General features: G+C 41.6%; 1 long non-coding RNA gene across 1 annotated transcript; it reads left to right on the plus strand.

The window, feature by feature from the left end:
- Positions 1–222: 222 nt before the first annotated feature.
- Positions 223–10,367, plus strand: LOC144030778 (uncharacterized). Its single transcript, XR_013287357.1, has 4 exons — positions 223–244; positions 5,369–5,591; positions 9,890–10,101; positions 10,198–10,367. It is a non-coding gene; the product is annotated as an uncharacterized LOC144030778 (long non-coding RNA).
- The last annotated feature ends 276 nt before the right edge of the window (positions 10,368–10,643 follow it).

Here is a 10,643-nt window from a genome sequence, read left to right on the forward strand (position 1 = left end):
AAAATCCCAGCACAAAAATATTAACCACATTGTGTGCATTTCACATCCTTAATGATTTGATAATATATAGCTAAACTGATTAACACAGATATTTGTCATTATGAACATGTAAAATCAAACGCTTCTTTGTGTGTATTTTATTTGCCATTCGAATTCTCGTCTAGTTCCCGTTTCGTTGAATTTGTGCCTTATATCTATGTAACTTGACAAAGTTGATCAGTCGGAAAGAAGAGAATGGTGACGAGTGAGTTACTATACCAAAAAGTGCAATACGATGTTTTCTTTTATTCAAACAAAATTCTCTCAAGTTTGCTGTCACACTCTTTAAAGATGCGTTTTAGATTAAGGGACACTGAAAGAAAGAAATCAAATTAACCTCATGAATAAGAAAGTTACTGTTTTGCTAATTCATGTCATACTATTACACTACCATACGAACCAATTACTCGTGGTCAGCATATAAATGCACATACATTTGAAGCACCTTTAGGAATTTCCCAGGGGCAGAGGATTTGTAGACAGCTGAATCAACATTTTAAATGACAGATATGAATAAACAATTGTTTCTGCGTCAGAAAAAGTGAAACATGCAGTGTGTATGGTTGTCAGGGTATCAGTCTACATCAAAATGCCAAACATTTATTTATTAACATGTCATAACCTAAATTAAATTCACAATTTCTGGCACTCAAAGTAAAGAATGTATTATTCTTTTTAATATGTAATTTATTTCTTGATTTTCTGTATCTATCATGACTTGGGTCATGCAGGAGTAATGTTTGGGTCTTGTCTCATGTCTGGGGTCATACCTGTGTTAAACTATCGTGTCTGATAGTTGACTTTATTTGAACAGAGGATTTGTTTGAGGCAAATGTCTAATGTTTGTTTTTTCTTTGAACTGATGCAATCGGCTTGCAACTAGGGGATGTCAGGAATCTTTGATCTCGCTGTATGGTTAGGACCAGTCGGCAGCGAATCAGATGGGTCCAGGTCAGTTCGGTCTCAGCTTCTTATATGGTTAGGAGCCAATCCACAGCGAATCGGATCAATCCATGTCGGTCCTGTGTCAACGACCTATCAGGGTTGCCCACATGTCTAGCCTCGGCCAATGAGATCGAGTCAGTTAAGTTAATGTTAAAGTCTTTGTTGTTAATAGTTATATGTATTTCTTTTCGTTTTCCTAAGGTTACTATTATGCAAAGTTGTGTGTCTAACAAATTCATAGGCAAATCATGCTTTTCATAGTTGAGGCGGATATTTGGGGAGTGTAAAATATTTTCTTCTTCTTTGGGTGGTGTAAAGAACATAATTGAGAAGCACTGACTTAGATGCATTGTTACTCCAGATGTCCGTATTTAATACCTTCTTTCTTATTCATGTTATTTAGTCCTCCGTTATCTTTCAATTTATACATTTTTGTTTATAATTTGATTGCTTCACATTGTCATTCTGTACCTTAAGTGTATCAAAAAGGACAAGTACTTGCTATTCATGCACTCCACAACATTTAGTGTTTCAGCCTTCCAAATCAATAGAATTTTTTCCCATAACTACTTAAAGTAAATGGGGCAGCGAGCATTCCATCCATTCCGCCGGCAGTCCGCTACCAGGTCTGCGTACTTGGCCCTCTTCCTCTCCTGGGCTTCCTCGACTCGATCTTCCCAGAGGACCGTAGTTCAAGCAGCACCACCTGCTTGCTTACCACGGCCATTAAGACCATATCTGGTCGGAGTGATGTAGCTGCAATGGTGTCCGGGAACCTCAACTGTCTCCCTAGGTCAACCAGGAGCTGCCAGTCTCTTGTTGTAGCGAGCAGGCCCCCTTGGGTCTTTCTGGGTGGTTGAGATTTCTCACCTTCTCAGACAAAGGAGATTTGAGTCTTGGATGGCTGTAACTGCTTGCTGTTGCTGATTCCAGAGCAGATGGTGTCTGCTACTGCCTTTAGGACCTGGTCATGGCGCCAACGATAACGCCCATCTTCCAAGGCCTTTGTCTGGCAGAATTGGCAAGCAGGTGAATCTATCAGGCCCCAGGTGAACAGGTTGGCAGGGCTTGGGAGGACGTCATACACTGACTGGACCAAGAACTTTAAATGGTGTGGCTCCACCTTCCACAGTTCTGCCCACGTGATCTTACGGCCAGCTGTATGCTCCCACTTGGTCCAAGCCCCTTGCTTAGACATGCCAACCACTCTGCTGAAGCGAACTTTCTCCACCTCGGCTCGCACCTCGTCCTGGATGATTCTTCGCTTCTCCTTTCCCCTGGCTTTGCTGTAGCATGACTTGATATTGCTACCAAGCCCAGCCCGACCAGTAGCCACCATGCCTACTAAGGTCCTGTGCCGCAACCTTGCCTCCGCCCGCTCCACTGTGTCCTGAGCACGCCACTTCCTTCCTGTTCTAACCTCCACCCTTGCTGAGGAGACCTTGGTGTCAGCTGAGTCTCGGTAGAGCAGAACTTCTCTGGCTCTGGTGACCTTGAACTCCTCTGCCAAACTGCTGAAAGGAAGCTGAAGCTTTGTGTATGTCCAAACAGAGCAATGCTGCTTAGGCTCCGAGGCAGGCCCAGCCACCTACGCAGGAATCGGCTAACCTTCCGCTCAAAGCCCTCCATCGTGGTAATTGGGATCTCATATATGAGCAGTGGCCAAAGGAGACGCGGGAGGATGCCATGCTGGTAAATCCAAGTTTTAAACTTTCCATGCAGTTCTGACTTGTCCACTGCTGAGAGCCACGTATCAAGGTCATAGCTGGTGCCCTGCCGTGTAGCGGTGTCCTTCAAGCTGCCAGTAAAGAGCTTGCCGAGACTTTTCACAGGCTTTTCCGACACTGATGGAATTCATGTGTCTCCCAGCATAAAGTGAAACTTAGCGGAGACTTTTCCTTTCCTTAAGACAAAGGATCTTGATTTTGCCGGCTTGAAGCTCATTCTTGCCCAAGTAATGAGCTGTTCGAGGCCTTGAAGGAGCCACCTGCAACCAGGCACTGAGGTTGGCTGTCGGGTGCCCGATCTGGACAGTGCACCTCTGCACTCGACTTCTGCAGACTTAACGAGCATGTTCATGGCCAGCGTGAAAAGAGACACAGAGATTGTGCAGCTGTTAATGATGCCCTTCTCCAGACGATGCCACTCCGATGCTAAAGATCCAGAGGACACCCTCAGACTAAAATTATTGTAGTAGTCAAGGATGAGATCTTGAATCTTCTCTGGAACGTGGTATCTTCCTAGGGCCACTCCCACTACCTTGTGTGGTATTGATCCGTAGGTGTTGGCAAGGTCCAGCCACAGAACTGCTAGATCTCCTTTGCTCTCTCGTTCCTCCCTAATCAGCTATGTCAACACACTTGTGTGTTCGATACACCCTGGGACCCCTGGGAGTCCTCCCTTCTGCACCGAGGTGTCAATATAGGTGTTCTTCAGGAGAAATCCCATCAGACGATTGGAAACAATCTTAAAAAAGACTTTATATTCAACACTGAGGAGGGAAATTGTCCTGAACTGCTTGATGTTGCTTGCATCAGGCGATTGGAAACAATCTTAAAAAAGACTTTACATTCAACACTGAGGAGGGAAATTGTCCTGAACTGCTCGACGTTGCTTGCATTCTCCTCCTTGGGGATCCAAACGCCCTCTGCGTATCTCCACTGCTGCGGTACTGTCCCCCTTCTCCAGATGGTTCTCAGGAGCTTCCAAAGGCGTTCCAGAAGTCGAGGGCACTGTTTGAAGACCTTGTATGGAACTCCACTCGGGCCGGGTGCTGATGAAGTTCTGGTACCTTTGATGACTTCTTTGACTTCCTTCAGGGTGGGTTCGTTGATGTTAAAGAGGGTGCTGGGTTTGGGTGGACATATGAGGGCTGCCCAGTGGCCCAGATTTGTTCCCTCATGCCATCGCTGTAGGTGTTACTGATGTAGCGGTTGATGTCCTCCTCAGGACATGAGAGTTGACCGCGCTTCTCACCCAGCAGCTTCTTCGTAAACCTGAAATGGGTCTGCGATGAAAGCACTGCGCCTACAGGACCTCTCCTTTCCCCTCCTCCTATGCCACTCCACACGCCGAAGGGTGATTAGCCGCTCCCTCACCACATCCCGAAGTTCTGCCAGGGTTGCCTTCTCCTCCTCGTTTGCCTTTCTGTACTGGCTCCTAAGTGACTTCAGCTCTTTACGAAGTTGGGTGATCTTGACTTCCCGTCGGTTTGGGATTGGTGCTGCAGACGAGGTCTTGGTGGTGCCGTATTTCTTGACGCCAAACCTGTCTGAAGCGATGCTGATTATGAACGTGCTCATGGTTCGAAGCCTCTGGTCCACGTCCCCCTTGGCTGTCGCTTCAAGGGCTGCGTCAATGTCTTCATCAAACTGATGCCATACTGATTCTTTGTTGGCAGCTGGCCACACAATACGGGGACGCTCTGATGGTCTACTTTGGGGTGTAGCTGGTGGTGCTTGGAGGTACTGGGCACTGTGGTGTGTGTCCGGGCCTGGCTCCTCCTCCGTCTCACCAGGTACTGTACTGGGTACAGGCACTGTGCGTTGCATCACGAGCTTCCTTAGGCAACCCATCTTGGTCTGATGTATTTTTAGACCGGTCGCGTTTTTGCAGACCTTGCCACATCTGCAGACTGCTCTCGTAGTCGGTTGTCCATTTGCCTTAGTCTTTACCAGAAAATCAGTCCGTTTGGGGTGTTCATTCTCCCCCCCTCTCGGGCGCCCCTGAGGGTATTTCTCCTTAGGGTTCTTCGTAGCGTGTTTTGGGTGCTCCCTCCCAGGAGCTTCAGTTTGGGGTGCTAACCCTCCCTGCCCCGGTTGCCGTCTCACCGAGCTGTCCACTGTCTCCAGTTGTCACCATCCTTTCACGGTTGCCATTAGCAATGCTTAATTAGAGTCTAAGTTTAGGCAATTAGAATATATTAAAGGTACATTCAGTATTATACTGTGGCATCTAGTGGTGAAATAATAATTAATTCATTAAAAACAAACAACAATTGTTTGTGTTAGTAGTATGTAGAAAGATATGTTGTATCGCATAAACGTACTTTTTAAAAAATATAACGGTAAGTCTAGAAATCACTAATTATTTTACATGGCCGTGCCGCGCCTTCTAGTGTCCGCCATGTTTCGCCGCCATCTTTCTGCTACGGGTGCCGTCAAAGACAAATTCCAGCAATCCATTTCTTAACGCGTTTTTGATTGATTGATTGATTTTTTTATTGAACATACAGCATAAACACACAAACAGAGAGACAGCTGAAAAGAAAATTTTAACATAGAAGAAACATAAAATCAGTCAATAACAATCTGCATGTTCAAAAGGGAGTAGGAAGAAGTTGAAAACTTATCTAGTCCTATCCCTTCTTGGAACTCCTTTGCAGACGAACTTCCGGTTTGTGTGACAACCGCAAATAAACGAAGAAGAAGAGTTTCCGGTCCCCGAAGAGAGCATTATCAAGCATCACAATTGCTTTGGGAATTTATTTTATTTCAGCGCGACAAAACAAGAGTTTATATTGTAGCCGCATTTGCCAGATGGAGAGAAATGAGGAACAGACTAGGTTTGGGAAGTGCCGGTGCCTTCGACTGCTTTCTACTTGACCGGTAAGTAAGAGTACATTTGTGTTTACGTTTTGAGAGCGAGAGAAAAAGTATGCACCGTACTAATTAATACAATGTTCGTACCATTGTTTTACGATCACTATAGCTGTTGATTAGCAACTCCACACCACTCGAGCGATTTCGTTATATAGCTACTTTGCTTTGTTCTGCCCGAAAAATACTGCGGTCAAGCCAGCCGCCACTCGAAAAGACGAAGTCAAGCCAGCCGCCCCAACGATTGTTAATACTGTGCATTACGGTAACATGCCGACGTGCCCCTGCGCTGGCCACCTTCAAAATAAAAGCTGCTCAACACCTGGTTTAGGGTTTAAAATAAAGAATCATAAAAAAATAACGGTTTGTTATTCCAGAACCAGACCAGTTCTAAGGGACACTACACCACCCCAGGTATCCAGCCAAAGTACTTTCAACAAAATCTGATGTTGCATTTCAAAATAAAACTCATTTGAACATTGCAATCTCGACTATAATCCCTGATTTCAAAAAATCATTAAAAATTCATGGTTTGTTATCCCAGGACCAGACCAGTTCTAAGGGACACGACACCATCCCAGGTATCCAGCCAAAGTACTTTGAACAAAATCTGATGTTGCATTTCAAAATAAAACTCATTTGAACATTGCAATCTCGACATTAATCCCTGATTTAAAAAAAATCATTAAAAATTCATGGTTTGTTATCCCAGGACCAGACCAGTTCTAGGGGACACTACACCACCCCAGGTATCCAACCAAAGTACTTTGAACAAAATCTGATGTTGCATTTCAAAATAAAACTCATTTGAAAAGTTACATCTCGACTATAATCCCTGATTTCAAAAAATCATTAAAAATTCATGGTTTGTTATCCCAGGACCAGACCAGTTCTAAGGGACACGACACCATCCCAGGTATCCAGCCAAAGTACTTTGAACAAAATCTGATGTTGCATTTCAAAATAAAACTCATTTGAACATTGCAATCTCTACTATAATCCCTGATTTCAAAAAATCATTAAAAATTCATGGTTTGTTATCCCAGGACCAGACCAGTTCTAAGGGACACGACACCATCCCAGGTATCCAGCCAAAGTACTTTGAACAAAATCTGATGTTGCATTTCAAAATAAAACTCATTTGAACATTGCAATCTCTACTATAATCCCTGATTTCAAAAAATCATTAAAAATTCATGGTTTGTTATCCCAGGAACAAACCAGTTCTAAGGGACACTACACCATCCCAGGTATCCCGCCAAAGTACTTTGAACAAAATCTGATGTTGCATTTCAAAATAAAACTCATTTGAAAATTTAAATCTCGACTATTATTGCTGATTTCAAAAAATCATTAAAAATTCATGGTTTGTTATCCCAGGACCAGACCAGTTCTGAGGGACAGTACACCACCCCAGGTATCCAACCAAACTACTTTGAACAAAATCTGATGTTGCATTTCAAAATAAAACTCATTTGAAAAGTTACATCTCGACTATAATCCCTTGATTTCAAAAAATCATTAAAAATTCATGGTTTGTTATCCCAGGACCAGACCAGTTCTGAGGGACAGTACACCACCCCAGGTATCCAACCAAAGTACTTTGAACAAAATCTGATGTTGCATTTCAATATAAAACTCATTTGAAAATGTTAATCTCGACTATTATTGCTGATTTAAAAAAATCATTAAAAATTCATGGTTTGTTATCCCAGGACCAGACCAGTTCTAAGGGACACTACAGCACCTCAGGTATCCAACCAAATTACTTTGAACAAAATCTGATGTTGCATTTCAAAATAAAACTCATTTGAAAAGTTACATCTCGACTATAATCCCTGATTTAAAAAAATAATTAAAAATTCATGGTTTGTTATCCCAGGACCAGACCAGTTCTGAGGGACACTACACCACCCCAGGTATCCAACCAAACAACTTTGAACAAAATCTGATGTTGCATTTAAAAATAAAACTCATTTGAAAAGTTACATCTCGACTATAATACCTGATTTCAAAAAATCATTAAAAATTCATGGTTTGTTATCCCAGGACCAGACCAGTTCTGAGGGACACTACACCACCCCAGGTATCCAACCAAACTACTTTGAACAAAATCTGATGTTGCATTTCAAAATAAAACTCATTTGAAAATTTAAATCTCGACTATTATTGCTGATTCAAAAATTTTGAAATGCAACATCAGATTTTGTTCAAAGTACTTTGGTTGGATACCTAGGGGTGGTGTAGTGTCCCTCAGAACTGGTCTGGTCCTGGGATAACAAACCATGAATTTTTAATGATTTTTTGAAATCAGCAATAATAGTCGAGATTTAAATTTTCAAATGAGTTTTATTTTGAAATGCAACATCAGATTTTGTTCAAAGTAGTTTGGTTGGATACCTGGGGTGCTGTAGTGTCCCTTAGAACTGGTCTGGTCCTGGGATAACAAACCATGAATTTTTAATTATTTTTTTAAATCAACAATAATAGTCGAGATTTAAATTTTCAAATGGGTTTTATTTTGAAATGCAACATCAGATTTTGTTCAAAGTAGTTTGGTTGGATACCTGGGGTGCTGTAGTGTCCATCAGAACTGGTCTGGTCCTGGGATAACAAACCATGAATTTTTAATGATTTTTTTTAAATCAGGGCTTATAGTCGAGATGTAACTTTTCAAATGAGTTTTATTTTGAAATGCAACATCAGATTTTGTTCAAAGTAGTTTGGTTGGATACCTGGGGTGCTGTAGTGTCCCTTAGAACTGGTCTGGTCCTGGGATAACAAACCATGAATTTTTTATGATTTTTTGAAATCAGCAATAATAGTCGAGATTTAAATTTTCAAATGAGTTTTATATTGAAATGCAACATCAGATTTTGTTTAAAGTCCTTTGGTTGGATACCTGGGGTGGTGTAGTGTCCCTTAGAAGTGGTCTGGTCCTGGGATAACAAACCATGAATTTTTAATGATTTTTTGAAATCAGGGATTAATGTCGAGATTTCAATTTTCAAATGAGTTTTATTTTGAAATGCAACATCAGATTTTGTTCAAAGTAGTTTGGTTGGATACCTGGGGTGCTGTAGTGTCCCTTAGAACTGGTCTGGTCCTGGGATAACAAACCATGAATTTTTAATTATTTTTTGAAATCAACAATAATAGTCGAGATTTAAATTTTCAAATGAGTTTTATTTTGAAATGCAACATCAGATTTTGTTCAAAGTAGTTTGGCTGGATACCTGGGGTGCTGTAGTGTCCATCAGAACTGGTCTGGTCCTGGGATAACAAACCATGAATTTTTAATGATTTTTTGAAATCTGGGATTATAGTTGAGATTAAAATTTTCAAATGAGTTTTATTTTGAAATGCAACATCAGATTTTGTTCAAAGTAGTTTGGCTGGATACCTGGGGTGCTGTAGTGTCCCTTAGAACTGGTCTGGTCCTGGGATAACAAACCATGAATTTTTAATGATTTTTTGAAAACAGGGATTAATGTCGGAAAATAAATTTTTCAAAACAGTTTTATTTTGAAATGCAACATCAGATTTTGTTGAAAGTACTTTGGTTGGATACCTGGGGTGGTGTAGTGTCCCTCAGAACTGGTCTGGTTCTGGAATAACAAACCGTTGTTTTTTTATGATTCTTTATTTTAAACCATAAACCAGGTGTTGCTTAGCTTTTATTTTGAAGCTGGCCAACGCAGGGGCACGTCGGCACGTTACCGTAATGCACAGTATTAACAATCGTTGGGGCGGCTGGCTTGACTTCGTCTTTTCGAGTGGCGGCTGGCCTGACCGCAGTCGAAAACTGATTCCCGCCGGCAGGTTATATTCAGAGTAGGTGCGTAAGTTATTGTGTAATGTAGTGTAACTGTGATTTCGGAGGTATATTTGCCCATAACTTCAATTGAGAATCTAAATCATACTGTATTAGTGGAGGGGTTGAAAATTATTATTTTCGTTGTGTTTGGTGAAAATAGTGTTCTCGAAATTAATTTTCGGCAGGGCATAACTTTCTGGACTTAAATGCTGGCTGTACCATAAGCACTGCTCGAGTCTGAACTCTCTCACTCAAGTGTGTACTGGTCCATTGTGTAATTGGGTGCACAAGAATGTACAGGCTGCTACGTTTTCCACGGAAACTCGACAAGCAAGCAGCCTTTGCATATTCTATGCAGTATGCAATCAAGTTACTTTTATCTAGCTAATACAATGTTTTGGGGCCTTTGTTGGAAATGTGGTGACATATAGTAGTATCATCAAGTTTTTTTGTTATTTTTTTAATTTTGTTTTTGTTTGTGTCACACTAGATCAACAGCCAAACTTGAGGGGTTCCAGAACCATATTCTGATGTATACAAGCATTCATGCACCGTTTAAATACATCACCGACCTGCAAGAAAAAAAATATCAACGGCAGAGTCAGCAGCCAAATTGGAATGCCCAGAATGAGGACACTTCGGATGGAGGACCCCAGAAAGCCACCTACCATATCTGAGCTGCTGAAGTCAGCCGACGTCTTGGTATGTCATTTACATATGGACGGTATTACACACTATAATAACTTTTTGTGTGAAGCAATATGGAATGGTCACATGTACAAGCACCACTTGTTTTAGACAGGACCTGCTGACCAGGTGTCTGAAGCCATGGAGTGACTCCTCCCTCACTTTCCTCAGCAAGCCTTTGAAGAATATATCATCGTTGGTGGAAACATGCCCTCACTCCATAACATGTACTTGTGCAGTCAAGGAGCATGTCAAACTTAATAAAACCAGCAAACATTGAAGTGACTTCATTTTTACTGCAGTCTGTTCACACAATCAATGGACAAGCCTTCCTTGATTTTGCCCCAATAACATCATAGAGTTGGCGAAAAGTAGTGTTACAGATCCTACTATGTGTTCGGTAGAGTTTGAGGAATGTTGCAATGTTAATGGGGGACAATGTCAGCAAAAAAAAACAAAAAAACATCATGGTATTGAGGTAATCAGATATTTTAGCTGTGTCAACACATATCTTCTCTGTAACACTACTTTTGGCCCAAACATGTATGTCTATTTTC

Source organism: Festucalex cinctus, chromosome 1 (genome assembly GCF_051991245.1).
Source record: "Festucalex cinctus isolate MCC-2025b chromosome 1, RoL_Fcin_1.0, whole genome shotgun sequence".
Taxonomy (NCBI): Eukaryota; Metazoa; Chordata; class Actinopteri; order Syngnathiformes; family Syngnathidae; genus Festucalex; species Festucalex cinctus.